The following is a 17,796-nucleotide window of genomic DNA, read 5'->3' on the forward strand; positions in this document are numbered from 1 at the left end:
AGCCGTGGTGGTTTTCCTCAGCTGGGCAGCTGAGCTCCAGCACAAGCGCTCTCTCCCTGCCCCTCCTCCAACGCCAAGGGGAGAAAAGAGGCTGGCAAGGGCTCAAGGGCTGCCAGAAGGACAGGGAGATCACTCCACAAGGAGCGTCACGGGCAAAGCAGGCTCAGCACAGCCTGTTCCAGTCCAGCCCGGGGCCTGCTCCTGCGGGGGCTCTCCACAGGCCGCGGCCTCCTCCAGGCCACAGCCACCTGCTCCACCGGGGGCTCCTCCAGCCACAGGGGGGCTGCAGCGTGGAGATCTGCTCCACGGGGGACCCATGGGCTGCAGGGGGACAGCCTGCTCCACCAGGGGCCTCTCCCTGCACAGGCCGCAGGGGAACTGCTGCTGGGAGCCTGGAGCACCTCCTGCTGCACGGACCTTGGGGGCTGCACAGAGCTTTCTCACTCCTCCCTGAGCCAGACGCTGCTGGGCAGCAGCTTTTGTTCCCTTTCTTAGATGGGCTCTCCCCCAGGCGCAAACATCATCCTTTTGCTCTGCGTTCTGGGCAGCAGCGGGTGGGTCCCTCCTGGAAGGAGCCTCCTGGCAGCGGCCCTGAGCTCCCATGGGGCAGCTGCTGCATTCTCCTCACAGAGGACACCCCTTGCAGCCCCCCGCTCCCACAGCCTGGCCACGCAAACCCAAGCCAAGACACCGAGCGAGCCTCCCTGATTGCCAGGCAGCAGCTGGCTCAGCCTGGGACCCCAGGCCAGTGCCCACAAGACTCTCCTGGGCCTTGAAAAGCAAGCCTTGTGGGGACGGAGCACCCACAAAGAATGGACTCACACAACAGGACTCCTTGCCAACACCGCCTCACAGACACCTGGGCCTTGAGCGGGTAGCTCACCTTGAGCGAGCTCATTTCCTTCCCAGTAGCTGAAATGTGCCATTTCGAGGGCATTTGGGGGCTACAGCGTGCTGCTGAGAGGGATGTTGGAGCTCCTGCAGGGCAGTGCTTCCACTAAGGCAAGGCCTTTTCTGCATCTTCTACTGCCCTGCAAGCGAGGATGCTTGGGGCACACAAGAAGCTGGCAGGGGACACAGCTGCAGGGATTGCAGGGATTCCTAAAGTCATAGCCAAATACAAGAAAGACAGGAGGACGTGATGCTTCCGAGAGAAAGGAGCTCACTTTGAGGTCAAAATGCATCCCTTTTTCAGGAAAGCAAGAGATTCTGTGCATTTCTCTCATCCCCCTGAGACAGCCACTGGGTGACGATGGTGCCAAGTGTCTGGAAAGAGACCTTGCTTTCTCAGGCCCAGGTGTCCAGCTGCACACCAAGGCCATCCCTGTCTTCCAGGCACAGTTGCCAGGCCCAAGGCTGAGCTCCCCTGCGAACCCCCAACCCAGCAGACCTTGCTCCTGGCATTGTGGAGCAGCCATTTCACGGCAGCCTTTTCTCCTGGCAGTCAGCTTAGCGCCGAAAGCTCTGTCACCGGGATGCCTGAGAGTTGTGGCAGCTCAGCAGAGAGTCACTGTCAGCCTTGGAGCTCACAAAGGTGGGTGGCCACAAGTGCCCTGAGTGTCCAGCTAGCATTGAGGACTGCTGTGGCACTCAAATTGTCACCTGTTTGCTGCGATGCTGGGATACCTGCTCTGGTAGCCTGGCATCAGAGGCCAGGGAAGCCAAGCAGCTGGGATCCTTCTCTGAGGCAGGGGACACTGAGAGTGGAAATGGAAATGGGGCACAAGCCCTCCGCCTCTCAAAGGAACCCCTCAGATGTTTAGGTATAGTAAACTTATGTATATCTGTGTGACTCTAGACCACAACATGTTAGTGTTCTGGTTTGTCCACTGCTTTGTTGTGGGGGCTTTGAGTTGGCCTCTACTCTTTAGGTGAATGCTGACTTCATATCTATGGTGCACTTTATTCTTAAAATGGGAAGTTTCTACCAATTTCCTGTCCAAAGTTCCTCATAAGCCAACTGCAATCATCATTTCAGATGTATCTCCCAACTTACACATTTCCTAATTCTCCTTGATATTTACTCAAGAAATGCATTTTCACAGAGACATCATATTTTTCTCTCAACTGGCATCTGGCTGAGCAGAATGATGTCCTTTAATTCCCTTCCACACAATAGGCAACTTGTTCCTTCTGTCTTCTGAACACTTCCTCCTAAGTTCAATGTGAATACAAGTGGCAGAATTTTGCCTCATGTCTTAAATGTGTGGCAGGGCTGCCCTGTCAGGTGTATTTATACTGGAGAAAAAAAAAAAAAGAATAGCCATACACATCATATAACCACTTAACTTTTTCAGTTCTTCTGTTAACAGTGCATGAACATGGGGTTTTGTTGTTTTATTGTTTATTTCAAACTCCTGACTGCCATATAGCAAACATGACAAAAACAAACAAACAAACAAACAAACAAACAAAAAAAACACTCTTGGTTGAGAATCTCTAAGCACAGACCAATATTACCCAGTACAGGAGGAAAATCTATCATTTGAAAAAGATTATGGTCTCTGATTATTAGTTTCAAAATTAGTTTTTTTCTTTGGATTTCCTCTGAACTTAAACTTAGTTTGGAATGCCTTTGGTTTTGAATAGTTCTGAAATTGTATTACTTCTCCTAAGTAAGTTGATAGCCTGTTCTATTTACGTGAAATTCAAATAATATAGTGAAGGATCTGCCATCACTTTTACTGTGTGCCAGGCTGAGAGCCTTCCTGTACTTAAAGGCAACCTATAGGAAAGCTGGGGAGGGGGTCTTTATCAGGGCCTGGAGTGACAGGACATGGACTAATAGCTTTACACTGAAAAGTTAGATTTCTGATATATGTTAGGAAGAAATTCTTTACTGATAGTACTTCACATCCAGCCACTCCAGCCCCTGGCATGTTCCCTGCAGCACCTCCAAGCCTGGCACAGGCCCTACAGCTGGCTCCGGGGACGACCCCGTTGCTGTCTCAGGCACCAATACACACAAGGGGAAGGAATGCATGCAGAAGTCATCTCGTTTCGGAAGGGCAGAAAGTCCTCCCAAGAAGGGGAAGGAGCAAGAGGAAGGCGAGGCAGCCTACCCCAAGGTAGGGCCATCCCAGGGCACAGGAGGCTGTTGGAAAGGAGAGCAGAGAGAAAAGCAGCAGGAAGCAGGTGATCCCCATCCCTGGGTGAGCTGCGAGCCATGGGACAAGATTGCAGCTGTCCTCCAGGCGAGCACATTGTCAGCTGGCTGCTGCACTGCTGGGATAGCAGCTGTGGGAGCCTGGCAGCAGAGGGCAGGGAAGCCAAGCAGCTGGGATCCTTCTCTGGGGAAGGGGGCACTGAGAAAGCGCTTGCAAACAGGGCACAAGCCCTCAGCCTCTGGAGGCGGCGCCTGTCAGGCGTGAAGGAAAGGGATCCCTTCGGGGAAGATGCTGTGGGCTTGCTGAGGCTCGAAGAACAGACGGTGCTGGCTGCTACCAGCGTGCTGCAGCAGCGGCAAGACAGAGCCGTGGTGGTTTTCCTCAGCTGGGCAGCTGAGCTCCAGCACAAGCGCTCTCTCCCTGCCCCTCCTCCAACGCCAAGGGGAGAAAAGAGGCTGGCAAGGGCTCAAGGGCTGCCAGAAGGACAGGGAGATCACTCCACAAGGAGCGTCACGGGCAAAGCAGGCTCAGCACAGCCTGTTCCAGTCCAGCCCGGGGCCTGCTCCTGCGGGGGCTCTCCACAGGCCGCGGCCTCCTCCAGGCCACAGCCACCTGCTCCACCGGGGGCTCCTCCAGCCACAGGGGGGCTGCAGCGTGGAGATCTGCTCCACGGGGGACCCATGGGCTGCAGGGGGACAGCCTGCTCCACCAGGGGCCTCTCCCTGCACAGGCCGCAGGGGAACTGCTGCTGGGAGCCTGGAGCACCTCCTGCCTCCTGCTGCACGGACCTTGGGGGCTGCACAGAGCTTTCTCACTCCTCCCTGAGCCAGACGCTGCTGGGCAGCAGCTTTTGTTCCCTTTCTTAGATGCAAGATCTTCTTAAATTCAGTCCAGCCAAGTAGGAAAAGTAAATGTGGACAGCTGTATCTTGGCAAAGAAGATAGTAGGGAGCAAGGAGGTCCAGCAGTCAAGATGGAAGGTGATGCCATGAGGCTTACAGGCTAGTAATGTTCTAGTGAAACCCAGCCTTCCTAAAGAAACCTGCCTGACTACTTGATGTGAATAACAGACTCTATCCAGCTCTTTGCTATCATAGAAATGGTGCTGACTGCTTCTTCAGAGTAACAGAAGTTAGTGATACTACTGAAATAGTTATGATTCAGATGTAGATCTGATTTCTCCTAAGCACGCTGAATTCGCAGCTATTGATCCTCCAGAGGAGGCTTTGCAATTGAACACCTGGAGAATAGGTGAATTTCCCGCTGTTGTTCTCCTCTCCTCTTGTTTTGTTTTGTTTTGTTTTGTTTTGTTTTCCTAGCAGCATAGGCTTAAGACTCTGAAGAAACAGGCTGCTTTTTTTTCATTTCCAACATTTGCTGTTCCCTGAGCCCTGCCTTCTATTTTTGCAGTCATAGGATATGTGAATGTAAATTCGTGGAGAGAGGTAGAAAACTGTTTCAACTGGTGTTTTTTCGGCTATGTGGGGAGAACAAATAGAGTGGTTTTGAATATTCTGGCTCTTATTCAGAGCAGCATGTGGAGGGAGACAGATGCGTTTGCTTTTTTAGTGCAATGGCTTCAGAAGCAAGAGGGGAAAAAGCACTTTCTCTGGGAGCTGAAGAAGGTGTCCTAATCACAGGAGAGGTTTCTAAATGGCATATCTTTGCGAGGGTTCCTGTAGTCCGGACGTTTTTGTTTGTTTGTTTGCCTTTGGAAGGTTTTAGTCTTAATATTCACGTTCTTCAGCAGAGGTGAGAAATGTGATTTTATTTTGTGCAGTGTCGTGGACCCTCCGAAATCTCCTGGGAACGATGAATACCTCGCATAGTACCAATGTGATGACGGTGGAGACAAGGAGAAACCAAGAAGATCAAAAGAACGTGACCTCATTTCAAAAGAAAGCGTTTTGTACGGCAAAGAGTCTTGTGAGCCTGGTGAGAAATTGCGGCATACTTCCTCTCTCGAGTCTGACACTGAATGTAGCTCTAAAAACCTTTCCTCCTCAGCTGTTACAGAGAGATGCCAAGATACAGAGGACAAGACTAAAACCACTGAGAAAGAGCATTACCAAAGCAAGAGGGAGCATGCTCCTAGTGAAGAGAAGGAGACTCAAAAAGCAGGTCCTTCCAGCAAGAGAAGGATAAAGTGGAATACAAAGAATACAAACTTGAGCTCCTGATTGGCTTCATGCTGAACTCTGTGCTGTTCTTGTCCTAATCTTGGTCTCTCCATAGATAATATGGTTTAAATCCAAATAGAATCGTGCGATGAGGAAGATCTCACTGCAACAAATTCAACATCTAAAATCAAAGTTGACATTTTCCGTGATTTTCTTCCTGAGCAGAAGTGTGCGGTACTCCTTTTATATTAACGTAGAGATTATTTCAAACAGTCTTGAAGTGCTTGATGACTTAACAGTCTGCAGATTTATTATCAAATCAAAAAAACCCCGACTTGGTAGACTATTTTTTTCCCAGTTTTGAATGACCACTAGGAAGAAGGTTATTCCGGCATCAAGAAAGTCATGTGGAATGTAACAAAATGTACTGAACCAGTAAGTAAAACTTATATTTTTCTATTATTTCCATTGTTTCAACTCTTCAGACGCTTATGGATGGCATAGATAACAGAGGGGAGATCGTGGTAATCGGAGCTACTAACAGACTGGATTCTATAGATCCTGCTTTACGAAGACCAGGACGCTTTGGCAGACACTTCCTCTTCAACTTGCCAGATAAAGAGGTGAGAACTTAAATTCAATGTAAGTGCTACCATGGCAAAGTCCAACTTTATAGGAAAAAAATAATTGACAACTTGAACAAAAGAGTGATACGTGGAGACACTGCGTTGTTCCATGGAGGGCAAATCTGGTACTGGATATATATGGTCAGGATGATACCACCAAGTAGTTAGTTCTATAATCAAACCTTTCATTCCCCAAGGTGTACCTGTTTGCTTAATTATTTAGTCCACTTGGGTGTTTTCATCATGAAGTTGTGTTTTTGGTCTCAATCCTTCGCTTATGAATGAATAGGGGACGTGTTTGCATTTGATTGTGCCCCTGCTCGGTGGTAGTAGTTTGAGTCATAATTCTTTTCTTCTTTATAGTAATTGTAGCAATTGGAAGCATTGTGCCAGAAGTGCTTTCTGTGAATTTACTGACTGGAAAGCAAATGTGATGAAGTAATGAGACTGTCCCAATGAAAGCTTGCTAAGTTTTAGAGAAGTTTTTTGGACAGCAAAGAAATGTTTCTGGATAAATTTTTCATTACAGTATTTTCCTCTGGGTCCTTAGGTCTCGTAGTTTGGAAACTTGTTATTGAAGCTATAAATGCCTTTTCTTTCACTGTAGGTTCCTAGAAAAAGTTCAGTATAACAAATAAGAACTATTCAATTTCCTGGTTGACAATGCAGAGTGTATATTAAATAACTGTAAAATACTTGAAAGTTGAGCAAGTAAGAAAAGCGTATTAATAGATGAGGGGTTTTGAGGGAGGACTGTTTTGTTTTTTGTTGTTTGTTTGTTTGCTTTTTGGTTTGTTTGTTTCTTGTTGGTATTTTTAAGGAAAACTTGGGACAAGCTAAAATGCAATGATTTTGCTTCCAGGCTAGAAAAGAAATTGTCAAGATTCATACTCGTGACTGGACCCCTCAGCCACCGGACATGTTGCTTGATGAACTAGCTGAGAAATGCATTGGTAAGACTGAAACAGAAACGGATTCTTGCTTGTGACCAAGTTGTAAAGAACCTTAGCTTGTACCAGGCAGTACCCATGCTCTTGTGCCTTGCTGCACAACTAGTCAACGAGGCAGCTGGCACGCCTTCATAGCAATCAGAGTGAGATGCTTTCATCTATTTACTCTTTGTTGTCGTTCCTCTTGTTGTCTAAGAACGTTAAATGATTCTGGGGCATCTTCCTCAAGAGTATAGTTTTTGATGAGGAGTCTGCTTCAGCTGCATAAGCGCAGGATATCAGGCAGTGAGCAACATGAAACTTCCCTGCAGAGCGGTAGCACTTTGAATTCCCTGTTAAGCTGTTTGGTTTTGGCCTTACAAATTCTTTAAATGTTGCATGTTTTAAACCTGGGCCTTGACTGATGTAACGTTTGATTTTTGTTTGTTAGGATACTGTGGTGCAGATATCAAATCCCTCTGTACTGAAGCTGCGCTGTGCTCTCTACGCCGATGCTATCCTCAGATTTATGCAAGTAGGGAGAAATTGCAGCTAGATGTTAATTCTATTAAAATAAAAGCGAAGGACTTTTTCATGGCTATGAAGAAGGTTGTTCCAGCTTCAAACAGGATCGAGACTTCGCCCGTACAAGCACTCTCACCCATTTTCAAGCCACTTTTTCAAAGATCAGTAGAGAATATTTTACAAGTTGTGCAGAAGATCTTCCCGCATGCACAGCTTGCACTAAAGGAGGACCGACAGCAAGGTATAACCACAGCATCCACTTCTTTATAATTCTGCTAAAGCAAAAACTTGTGGTTTGTGCAATCAACTTATAGCTTTCAGACATAATGGTGGTAGAATTTTATTATTTGCATGTGCGTGTCTTGTTTTTGGGCAAGTCTGGAATATAACGCATAGGTTTTATTGTGGATTCGAAACTGAAATGCCAAATGGAAGCTCTGAATGATCAATACACAGTAAAGGATGATGCGTTCTCTACTGAAGCATGCTGCTTCTGAGGGCAGCTAAGATAATTAGCATTTGTAGAGGTTGACTTGAGGTTTGAAGTATAAGGCACCTATTTTTCTTTAAAAAATCAAAACTCAGATCTTTGGAGGGGAAGCATTTCTAGGTCAATGTTTCTAATTCCTTTCTGAAGAATGTCAGGACCAGGATACAAGTATAACTGGTCTAAGCTAAATATTGTTTTAGCTATCATCATTTTTAACCAGTCTCCTAATTTAAATGTTTGTGGATCGTACTATACACGTGAGATCAATTAGCATTGATATTTACTAGATGAATGGAATTCTGTGGCCATCACATGCTTTATCCCCGTGCTTTCATTGTGGGAACCTCCTCCAGAAAGAAATGGTCTTGTTTGTTTCTTTTTTAGCTATTTAGCAACTGCAGAAAGTGTTTGTAATCTCCTTTATTCTAAGGGGGAGAAAAAAATCACCAAGAGTAGCATACCTTATATGTACACATCAGTGGGACTTAGTAGAGCTTTGTAGGGCCTTGTGCCATCTCCTTAGATCTGTGGTGGGCTGAACTCTAGGAAATAGCTTTCAGTGTGTGCTCTCAAATGAAGAAAGGGTTTTGGCACTGATTTAGAAGCTGTATTAATGGAAGAGAAAGAGACAAAGGCTATTCAGGAAAGTTAACAAACCTCTTTTGCCTTTCAGAGCATTTCAGTCCTATTTTACAAGATGATATGTTTGACAGTGATGACGATGCATCCTTGGTTTCTGGAGATGAATTAAAAGATGGAATGCCTAACGGACCAGAGAAAAAACGCCTCTGTTTCAGCAGGTAAAGAAAGATAGATCCCTGTTACGTTTAAATTCTCAGGTCTGCTGAGTTTTTGTAAACATTTCCAGCTGTTAAAAGTGAGAGGGGTGGTAGACGAAGGGGTAACATCAAGTTTGTGTGTTGAAGGGGTGCTTGGTATTCACAAGAAGAAAGGGTGGAGGGACTAAAGTTATAATGAAGTTGCTCTGAATGACCAAATTGAAAAGCCCAGGCTTCTCTTCGTAAGCCAAAGTGATCCGTAGACTACCAGAACACGTTGACTTAATCCATGGCATTCTTTGAAAGACTCAAGACCACATAAATGTGCTGTCTGTCCTTTTAGCTAAAAATACCCCAACTTTGTGGGTTTGTGTTGCCACCTTTTGCCCTTCTGTTTTCCAGGATTGTTAAACCAGTAGTGAATTATGTAGCAGAAAGAAAACTGAGAAATGGCTTGTTAAAACACCTTGAGAAAAAATTGAATGGTGTCTTTATTTGTTAAGCCACCAAGTTGTGTTAATCTTGTGATATTTTAGTATGGAAGTCATGCAAGCCCACAGTTGGAAAGTTAGATCATGTTGTCACAGCTGGATCAGTTATTTTTCTCCGTTTCTATTGCTGTGCTGTCCAGAAGATTTTCTGTGCTTTAGAGCAAGGCTAAGTCTCTAGCATCTTTGATTTAAGCCAGCAGAGGTACAGCCTGATTGTAGTGGGGAAACAAATGCTCCTCACCAATTTATTTCCTAGTAGTAAAGCAAGATTGCAGGGATATTAATTTGCAGTCTTGGTTTAGTTAAGAATAGGAAAAACAAGGGGAGAAGATGAAACAAAGGGAAGAAGGTGAAACAATTGGAATGAGTGAATAACTTAACTGGAAATCTTACATGTATTTAATGTACCGCTGCCATTTGGATTATTTGGGGAGGGAAAAGAAAGTCTATAGGAAAATTACTTGGAACATCTGTGTGTCTATTCAGCACCTCATTTATAAGCTTGTTTTCTTAACTCTTGTTCTAGGAGTGCTTTCTGCGAACCAACATCATGCCAGCCCCGTCTGCTAATAGTAGGAAAAGAAGGGTACGGCCAGGTTTCTTACGTGGCACCCGTGGTGTTGCACGCTTTGGAGAAGTTTCCCGTTCACACCCTGGACCTTTCTGTTCTGCTTACAAACGTTGCATCGCCAGAAGAAATCTGCGGACAGGTACCTTTTTTTCTTTTTCTTCTCATCGGATTCACTGACTGTATGTAAAGGATCAATCGAGTTGCAAGTAAGGTGAGCAAAATTAATTGGTAATGGAGGTGGCCTTGTTTTAATGCGCTGGGATGTTTGCTTCTGTCTGAAAATCCCCTTTTCTTTTAGACAGCACCACAAACAATCTGGATGTTGTACATGTCCACATTTTCCATACCCAGTTTTACAGTGAGGCTGTTGCTAGCAGCTCAGGAAGCTGGGCAGTGTTGCTAACGAACATCTCTTTGTGGAAAGAAATGCTGCTCATGTCACTGGGATCCAGAAAGTAGTTCTCATTGCCTCCTAAGACTGTGTGCTCCCAGTAGATGGCTCTGTATCAGACTGCATGTCGGCTACTTTTTGTAGGCTTCTTCTAAATTATATTAGTAAGGCAACCGAGGTTTGGGGCTTCTGTTTATTTTGCTTTCGCACGGACATACACAACTTGTGCTGTTGCAGTATGTGCAATAAAAGCATTAACATTCAGAAAACACTTCATTTGCACGGTGATGTGGTTTTAACTAGAAAAAATGAACAGATTTGGTGTTTTTACTTTTAGGCAGGAAATCCATTTTCTTGTTTGGCATCACTACCTTAAAATATTTTTACCTTTAGTGGAAACGTTTGAGAGCCATACAAGTAAGGACAGACATGTTACACGACTGAATACTGATGCGTCCCTTAAGAGGGACATTTCCTTTCTTTGTTATGCGATGATTGTGGCTGTGGCCATATAGCTACGGTGTCTAGCCACTGCCTGAATATATCCTTCCCATCTTCTGACTAGAGTTCTCCGAATACTGATAATCTGAAAGGGTGCACAGAGAAATTCCTTATGTGAAAGGATGCTTGCCACTCTGTTCACGTAGTTTCATTTCACGGGGCAGTCAGATGGCTATGTAGCTATGTATTAACAGGTTCTTGTACGTGTTTTAGTTTTCTTACGCAAGCTTTCCTTTTCACTAGCTGATCCGAAATGCTCAGAAGACAGCACCAAGCACAATTTATGTCCCAGATATCCATTTATGGTGGGACAACGCTGGACCTGTCTTGAAACTTACTTTTCTAACTCTACTACTTAACATTCCAGCATTTTTGCCAGTTTTTCTGCTTGCTCCGTCTGATGTACGTCACTCAGATCTCCCAGAAGAGGTATTTGTCAATACTTTCCTTACTATTTCTTCAGTGTCTTGTAATTTATGAATGCTTTCAGCATCAAAATGCTGTGCTTTCTTAAATGCATGCTGTTATTACTCAGGCACCCTAACAAATCACTTAAAATTTGCTTAGAGAAAAAGAATACTGTGAAAGCATCTGCTTAAGGTTTTTTCTGAGTCAAGCAAGTGACTTTCACCCCCTTCTCACACATGCAAATAATAAATTAATACAATAATTCTGATGGCTACAAAGTGGTTTAGTCAAGAATATGAAGTGCTTGAAATGACAAGAGGATGTTTTTACTGAAGAGATTTCTTCTGACAGTCTGCCATTCCATGCTACGTTGGGTAAACTGCTAATAATGCAATTTAGTAGAGAATTGAAACACTTTGATTAAAAAAAAATAAGTAAATCAGTTTCTTTCTTCATATAGGCCAAAGCTTTCCAAGCTGAAAAGCTGAGTTCCAATTTCTGCTAAAGTAACTTTGGAATCGAATTCTAGTTGTAATCCTAAATAAACTGTAGTAAAAGTAGGTGCAGAACTTCATTGACTTCTGAGAGTTTACATTAAGGGAAGGTGCCCAAAACAGGACCACACTGTTCTCATTCTGATGATTTGGTCTCAGTCACTGGGGGAAGAGAACGGGTCTTACCTAGACGTGTTTATTATCAACTGCTTTGAAAGTGCTTGAGTTCCCACAGAAGTTTTTGTACAGGCTGTAAATTCCTTCTAAAATAAGTAGTGAAATTCCTCACCTACCTTTTAATACTAGAACTTGAAAATGGAGGAAGACGTAGAGGTACTAGCTACTTCAGACACCTTTTGGTAGAGAAATAAAAACTCAGCAAAAAGCCCTCACTTGTCTGCTGAAGCCTGTCTCTTCCCTCGATAGCCATAAAGGTTCTAAGTAAAGGCTGCAGCAAGGCAAGTAAATACAAAGGAGGCGCTGTTGGATGTGGTGAAAGCCATTACTTTACCAGTGTAGCGTACAATCCCTTCAGCGAGCTTTAATTCTACAGGTGATTCTTAAAGGTGATATTTGAATTTGCCGTGCCAACCTGTGAAAATGTAGCGTTTTAAGGCCAGGAAGATAACTTTTTTCAGTTTGTGTTCTTCAGGTTATAATTAATTTGAAAAGGTACTCGTCTTTTTGGAATAGAAGATGAGTTTTTTGTGGCCTTAAATCTGAAATGTCTCTCCTCCTTCTGCTTTAGATGCAAAAATGATTTAATACGGAATTTGGAGAAGTGTGCAATATTGAGTTGCCTGGTAGGGCAGAGAGAGCAGCCTTTTTCTGAGGACCTAATTCTAAATGAAGTGGCTAAGCCTCCTGTAAAGAAAAGAGGTGAGGAGGATATGAGAAGTACATCTAAAACTTTCCTATCGAAGTTACTAGCTCTTTGGGCTTTGCTTTGGTGGTCATTTTCTGTCAGTAATTTGTCATATGCTTGTATTTGAGTACTGTAAATTGGCCAATTTTTCCTGATGAATTGAAGTTGATTGGACATTGGAAGACATTGCCTGTAGCACCACCAGCTGAGCCTCAGAAGCCACAAGAGTGATCCCCACAAAAGTAGGGATGCTGGAGGAGGAAGAGGAGGATACCTTGCGTGACCTTAGAATTTTCTTGAGGGATGTTACTCACAGACTTGCCACTGACAGACGTTTCAGGGAATTTGCAAAGCCCGTTGACCCACAGAAGGTAAAGTAGTGCTGATCCGTGTGTGTCTGTAACTTCTCAGTGTTTGTACTTCTCAGCGTTTTGGGGAAGGTTCAACTTTGTTTTTAGGGCTGCACTGTTAGGATTTTGCAAGAAGCAGAGGCAGTGCTTTTACTTCTGCTGACTCTCAAATGTCTCTTATGGGATTATTTGCTGAAAGCCCTGGTTTCATTCTAAAAAGCCAGTCCAAATGCCAACACAGTTTGCTCGTGAAAAGGCTTTGATATGTAGGCATGTCACAGCACTGAAAAGCACAGAGATCTTTCCTTATAATGACAAACAGTATTTACAGGACTACTTGAGTGAAGTCTGAAGCCCTTTCTTGGACTGTCAGTTCCTGTGGGAACAGGAATAGGAGCAGCAGTTTGTAAAACTAAGTTTTGAGATCCTGTTCTCTGTTTCATCTGGAACTCCTCAATAGGAATCAACCATAAGTGCAGTGTGTTTTCTTTTTCCTCCAATTGGCTGCTTAGATGCCTTTTTCTCCTTAATTTATGAGATAAGCCTAAACTAGGGGCGTATATTTCAAAGACAGGTGTAACTTGAATATACCTGGGGATCAGCAAAGTCGTCTTCATGTGGGCCTCCACTGGCTTTTCTTCCCCTTTTCTCCTAGGTTCTTGAGCTGTGAAAAATCTAGACAGATACATATGTCCTCATCTGAACTGGTCATTAGGCTCCTCTTCTGCTCTGAGGGAAGAAATGAGCACCTCAGGGCCCAGTTATCTCATTCTAAAGTAGATGCCTGCAATAGGTACTTCACAGGTGCAATTCATGCACCTTTTCCTCAATGTCGACAACAAAGAGAATGCCGGATGGCTTGCTCAGCTTTCACTGTTGTGATTTTCTGAAGCAAAGTGAAATGAATCTCCCACCCTCAGTGTTTCTTCTCTACCATGCACGTGCTTCTGACCTCCCTACTTCTTGTTGTCCTCTCGTGGCCGCTCTAATGAAAAATGAAAAAGCCCTTCCATTTTTGAGAAGCAAACTGGTTAATTTCAGCATCTTCTGATGCATCGCAAATGTTCAGAGTTTTTAGGAAGTCGTTTATTTAAAGTCTTCAGAATAATTTTGGTAGACAGTGTGCAAGGTTAAGAAAACCTCTGAATGCTTGTATTTGATCTGCAGGTACCTGACTATGCCACAAGGATTAAAGAGCCGATGGATCTTTCAACAGTTCTGACTCAAATTGACTCGCGCCAGTACCTCACTGCAGGAGACTAGCTGAAGGACATCGATCTAATCTGTAACAATGCCTTCGAGTACTACCTGGATCAAAGATCTACAGGTGAGGATGTGCTTTTTAGCCCTAGTTTAAAAAATCTGTCAAACATATAGATGGATAAATGCTGTGTGCGGACAATAGACTTCGGATGGATTAGATGATTTTGGACGTCCAGACTGTAAATATTTTATCATTTTGCTACTTGGGCATGGAATTGTGATATAAGTGTTCCCAAGGAACTAGTGCTTTTGTTTTAATTAACTTCGATGTTGTTATGCTGAAAATATTCACTGAGAGAACCTTTTGGAACAAACCTATGAAGAAAGCAATTTTTTTCTGTGATCAAAACAGTTTCATTGGTTGGTAGACAACATTCAGGTAAAGTGTGTAAAATTTCAGATAGTCACAGCGCCTATGTTTTGCAAGACACTGCATATTCAATGGTGAGGAACGAAATGGATACAGAGTTTAGACGACTTTGTGAACAAATTAAAGAATCTCGTGAGAAAAGAGGTACGTGCTTTAACGCTAAGGATTTGAAGACTTGTCTCTGCATTTGTAACTGAAAATGCACGACGAAGATCTTTGGTATCTATTCTTTCTTGCAAGGTCGCACCTCTGCAGCGTGTGCTCCATGCGACAACTCCAAGTCACCACAGCAGAACCCTGCTACTGAAGATGAGAAACCAGATGAGGAGATGCCAGCGGCACCTGTAGATGCCAGTACACCCATTTCTAATGGCAAGTTGCATTTTATTCAGCTGCACTTGTCGTTCATACCTTCTCCGTTCTTGAGGCGCAACAGGTGTCTCTGATGCCTGGCTCTTTATGGCAGAGGTATTTTGTTTTCAAATTGACTTCCAAATGGGAGAGAGAAATCCAGAGGTCATTCATTCAATATAGCGATGAATTAAAGTTCAAAGAAAGTTGGTTCATTTGATGTACTCTTACTGGAACTTCATTTTGTAAACAGAACGACCCCCCACTCAAGGGTATGACAGCTTCCCTCCCGTACTAAAAATGATAGTGCTCACCCTTGTAGGAGCAGCAATGTGAAGAAGGTCGAGGGCAGTAAGAAGGGTTCGAAGCTTTGATATAACAAGCCTTACACTTTTGTTGACAGAGCTCCTAATAAGGATCTTTAGCAAGGTCTGGAGATGGGAGAAAAACTCAAACTAGATTTTAATTCTAGGATGTATAATGTCAAGCTTGACTGTTCCTCTGAACAGTCAATTGAATTCAATTTTTTTTAATTTAAATTAATTAGTTTATTTTTTTTAATTTAAATTCAATTGAATATAAAGTTTTTTTTTGTTGTTGTTGTTTTTCACGAAACACTAAGTTTATGTGAAAGGTTTTGCTGCAATATCTTTTTGCCAAGGATATTAAGCTTAAGTTATCCACAAGAAAACGGTGGGGAAAGGGAAGCTTTAGTTTTGAAAGCTTTTTTTTTTTTTTTCTCTCCCGGTTTTTCTTGAGCACAGCAGCGTTTCAGTGTCTGCCTGCCATTAGTTGCCCCACTACCAAGTCAGGAGGGTCAATTAAACTTGCGTGAGGCAGAATTTCTTTATCTGAGTCTACGTGGTTCACATAAATATATTCTTGTTTCCTTCTTTCCCTAGGATTATTCTTCTCCCAGTATTGAATGTTTCAACGGACACCGTTTAAGATCAATGAGCAAAAGCATCCTGCGGTGTTCAGTCTCCAGCTTTGAAGAAAGTATGGCGGTACTGAGGGGAAATGTCAAGAGAAGATGCTTTTCAAGGTACTGTATTTCTATATGTTCAATCTCTGTTCGATTTGTAGATTGAAAAGCAAGAGAGAAAGCATGTGCAGTGAGTTGTGGCCTGATAAACCTCCGGCTAAAATCAGCAGAGGCCTATGAGCATGCTGATGGCGTACCAGTACCTTAAAACTAGAATCCCTCTTCTCAGTGAAAGTCTTCTGCTTTTCTAAAAAAACCTGTTTTTTTCCCCAACCCCTTTGAGGTGTTGTTGTGGTTTAACCCGGCCGGCAGCTAAACACCACACAGCCCTTCTGCAACCCTCCCACCTCCCTCTCTGGGATGGGGGAGAGAAACGGGACAGTGAAGCCCGCGAGTTGAGATAAAGGCAGTTTATTAAGACAGGAAAATAATAATAATGATGGTGATGATGATAGTACTGCTACTAGTAATGTGTACAAAACAAGTGATGTACAATGCAGTTGCTCACTACCCGCTGACCAGTGCCCAGCGTAACCCCTAGCAGCCCGGCTGCCCCGCCCTATCCATGGTGCAGCGTGTTGCCATAAGGCATAGAATTCTTTGGCCAGTTGGGGTCGGCCATCCTGAGTCTGTCCCCTCGCAGCTGTTGCTGTGCGCCGATTCTGATCGCCAGTAGGACAGTGAGACACCGAAAGGTCCTTGGCTTGTTGTAAGTACTGCTCTGCAGCAATTGAAACATCGGGGTGGTATCAGCACTCTTCTAAACATCCTTTCACACATTCTAAGCCAAAACATAGCAACCTACCCGCTACTAGGAGGAGAACTAACGCTGTCCTAACTGAAACCAGGACATGTATCTTTTCCACTTGGGTGCTATTGCTCATAATTTTGAGAATTCAACATGAGCAAGCTAGGAAATGTGGGTACATACAGAACCACGTGTATATGGCACGCAACAGACTTGGGATGTGGATCCTGCGTGAGGCCTACAGGCTTCTCTTTGTATACCATGGAGCACTGGCTTGTAAACATGGTGAAATTTCCCATCCTTGATGGGTCTAATACAACAAGTCTTTTCTCCCTTCTCTGCCGTGTCCTCTTTCTTAATGTAGGCAGTTGAGAAAGCCAAAATTGGAACGAAAAAATGAATATAGCACAGGTAAGTGGCTGTAAGTCCCCGGGATACCTATTTGCGCAGGTTACTGAAGAGGATGGCACTTGGTCACTCCATGGCTTTCATTTGGCCCCAAAGCCTTCTGTAGTCAGCTGAATTCACTCCTCAGTGACTTTTCTGTGAAGAGAGGTAGGTGCAAATAGGAGATTTTATGAATTCCTTGGGGAGGGAGCAGTGTGAATTGCAGCTTGGTAGGCACAAAGCAAACTGTTCTAATTGTGCAAAGTAAATCGATACTTGGTAAGTTCAAACTCAGTTTTATAGCTGGCAAGCACAAAAGTAAACCTTAGCTGTGATCCTAGCAGCACAGCGGTGTAGCTCTTCCCTTCCCCTTGTCCTCTTGGCTCTTTTAATGACAGTGCAAGCAACCAACCTGTGCCAAAGGGTGCTGTATGGCAAACAATGGGCAGGCTTTTTTCTAAAAAGCACGAGTTTGAGTTATGTGGTGTTTGGGTGTTTCTCTTGAAACGATTCTTCCCTCCTTGAGCTGTTAGATCCTAATGCAGGAAATGGAAGTGCTGCATGCATAAACAGAGTAATCAAACATACACCTCTTAGGAAGAGGCTTGCAATGTCCTAGTGTTTGTTTTGAGCACTGTTAGATACAGTTTGACATGAATGGAGTGAAAACACCTTAGAGAAAGGTGTTGATTGTTCTCACTTTTCCAAGACAGAAATAAGTGGAGTAGATTTCCCTCCTGCATGGAACAAAAGTTGCACGTTTGTTTTTGTCTGGCTAGCTTTCAGTCTCTTTAAAAATTTCCCTACAGGTCCCAGTTTTAAGTAGACAGTTTAAACGTGCAGAGCGATAAATTAGTGGAATGCAGTGGTTGTGACACCAACTTCTGACCTGAAATGTAAAGAAAACTCAATCCACTTCAGGGTGCCTTTTTTGTCTGTCTGTTTCCATTTTACAAGAGCAACGGTGAAATAAGGAGAATCCCATCTTCACTGTTTCAAAAGACTTTGTTTCTGCGTTTCAGTCACCAGAACATTGAGGAGTAGAG

At 43.9% G+C, this 17,796-nt stretch overlaps 1 long non-coding RNA gene across 2 annotated transcripts; it reads left to right on the plus strand.

Moving 5' to 3' along the window:
• The first annotated feature begins 10,778 nt into the window (after positions 1-10,778).
• LOC311428859 lies at positions 10,779-14,636 on the plus strand. 2 transcript variants are annotated; one of them, XR_014687927.1, is made up of 6 exons: positions 10,779-10,958; positions 12,180-12,310; positions 12,425-12,667; positions 13,814-13,973; positions 14,310-14,423; positions 14,520-14,636. It is a non-coding gene; the product is annotated as an uncharacterized lncRNA (long non-coding RNA). The 2 variants fall into 2 exon arrangements; XR_014687926.1 differs by having other exon boundaries at positions 12,180-12,667.
• Positions 14,637-17,796: the final 3,160 nt, after the last annotated feature.

Source organism: Aythya ferina (assembly GCF_964211825.1).
Source record: "Aythya ferina genome assembly, contig: HAP1_SCAFFOLD_167, whole genome shotgun sequence".
Lineage (NCBI taxonomy): Eukaryota > Metazoa > Chordata > Aves > Anseriformes > Anatidae > Aythya > Aythya ferina.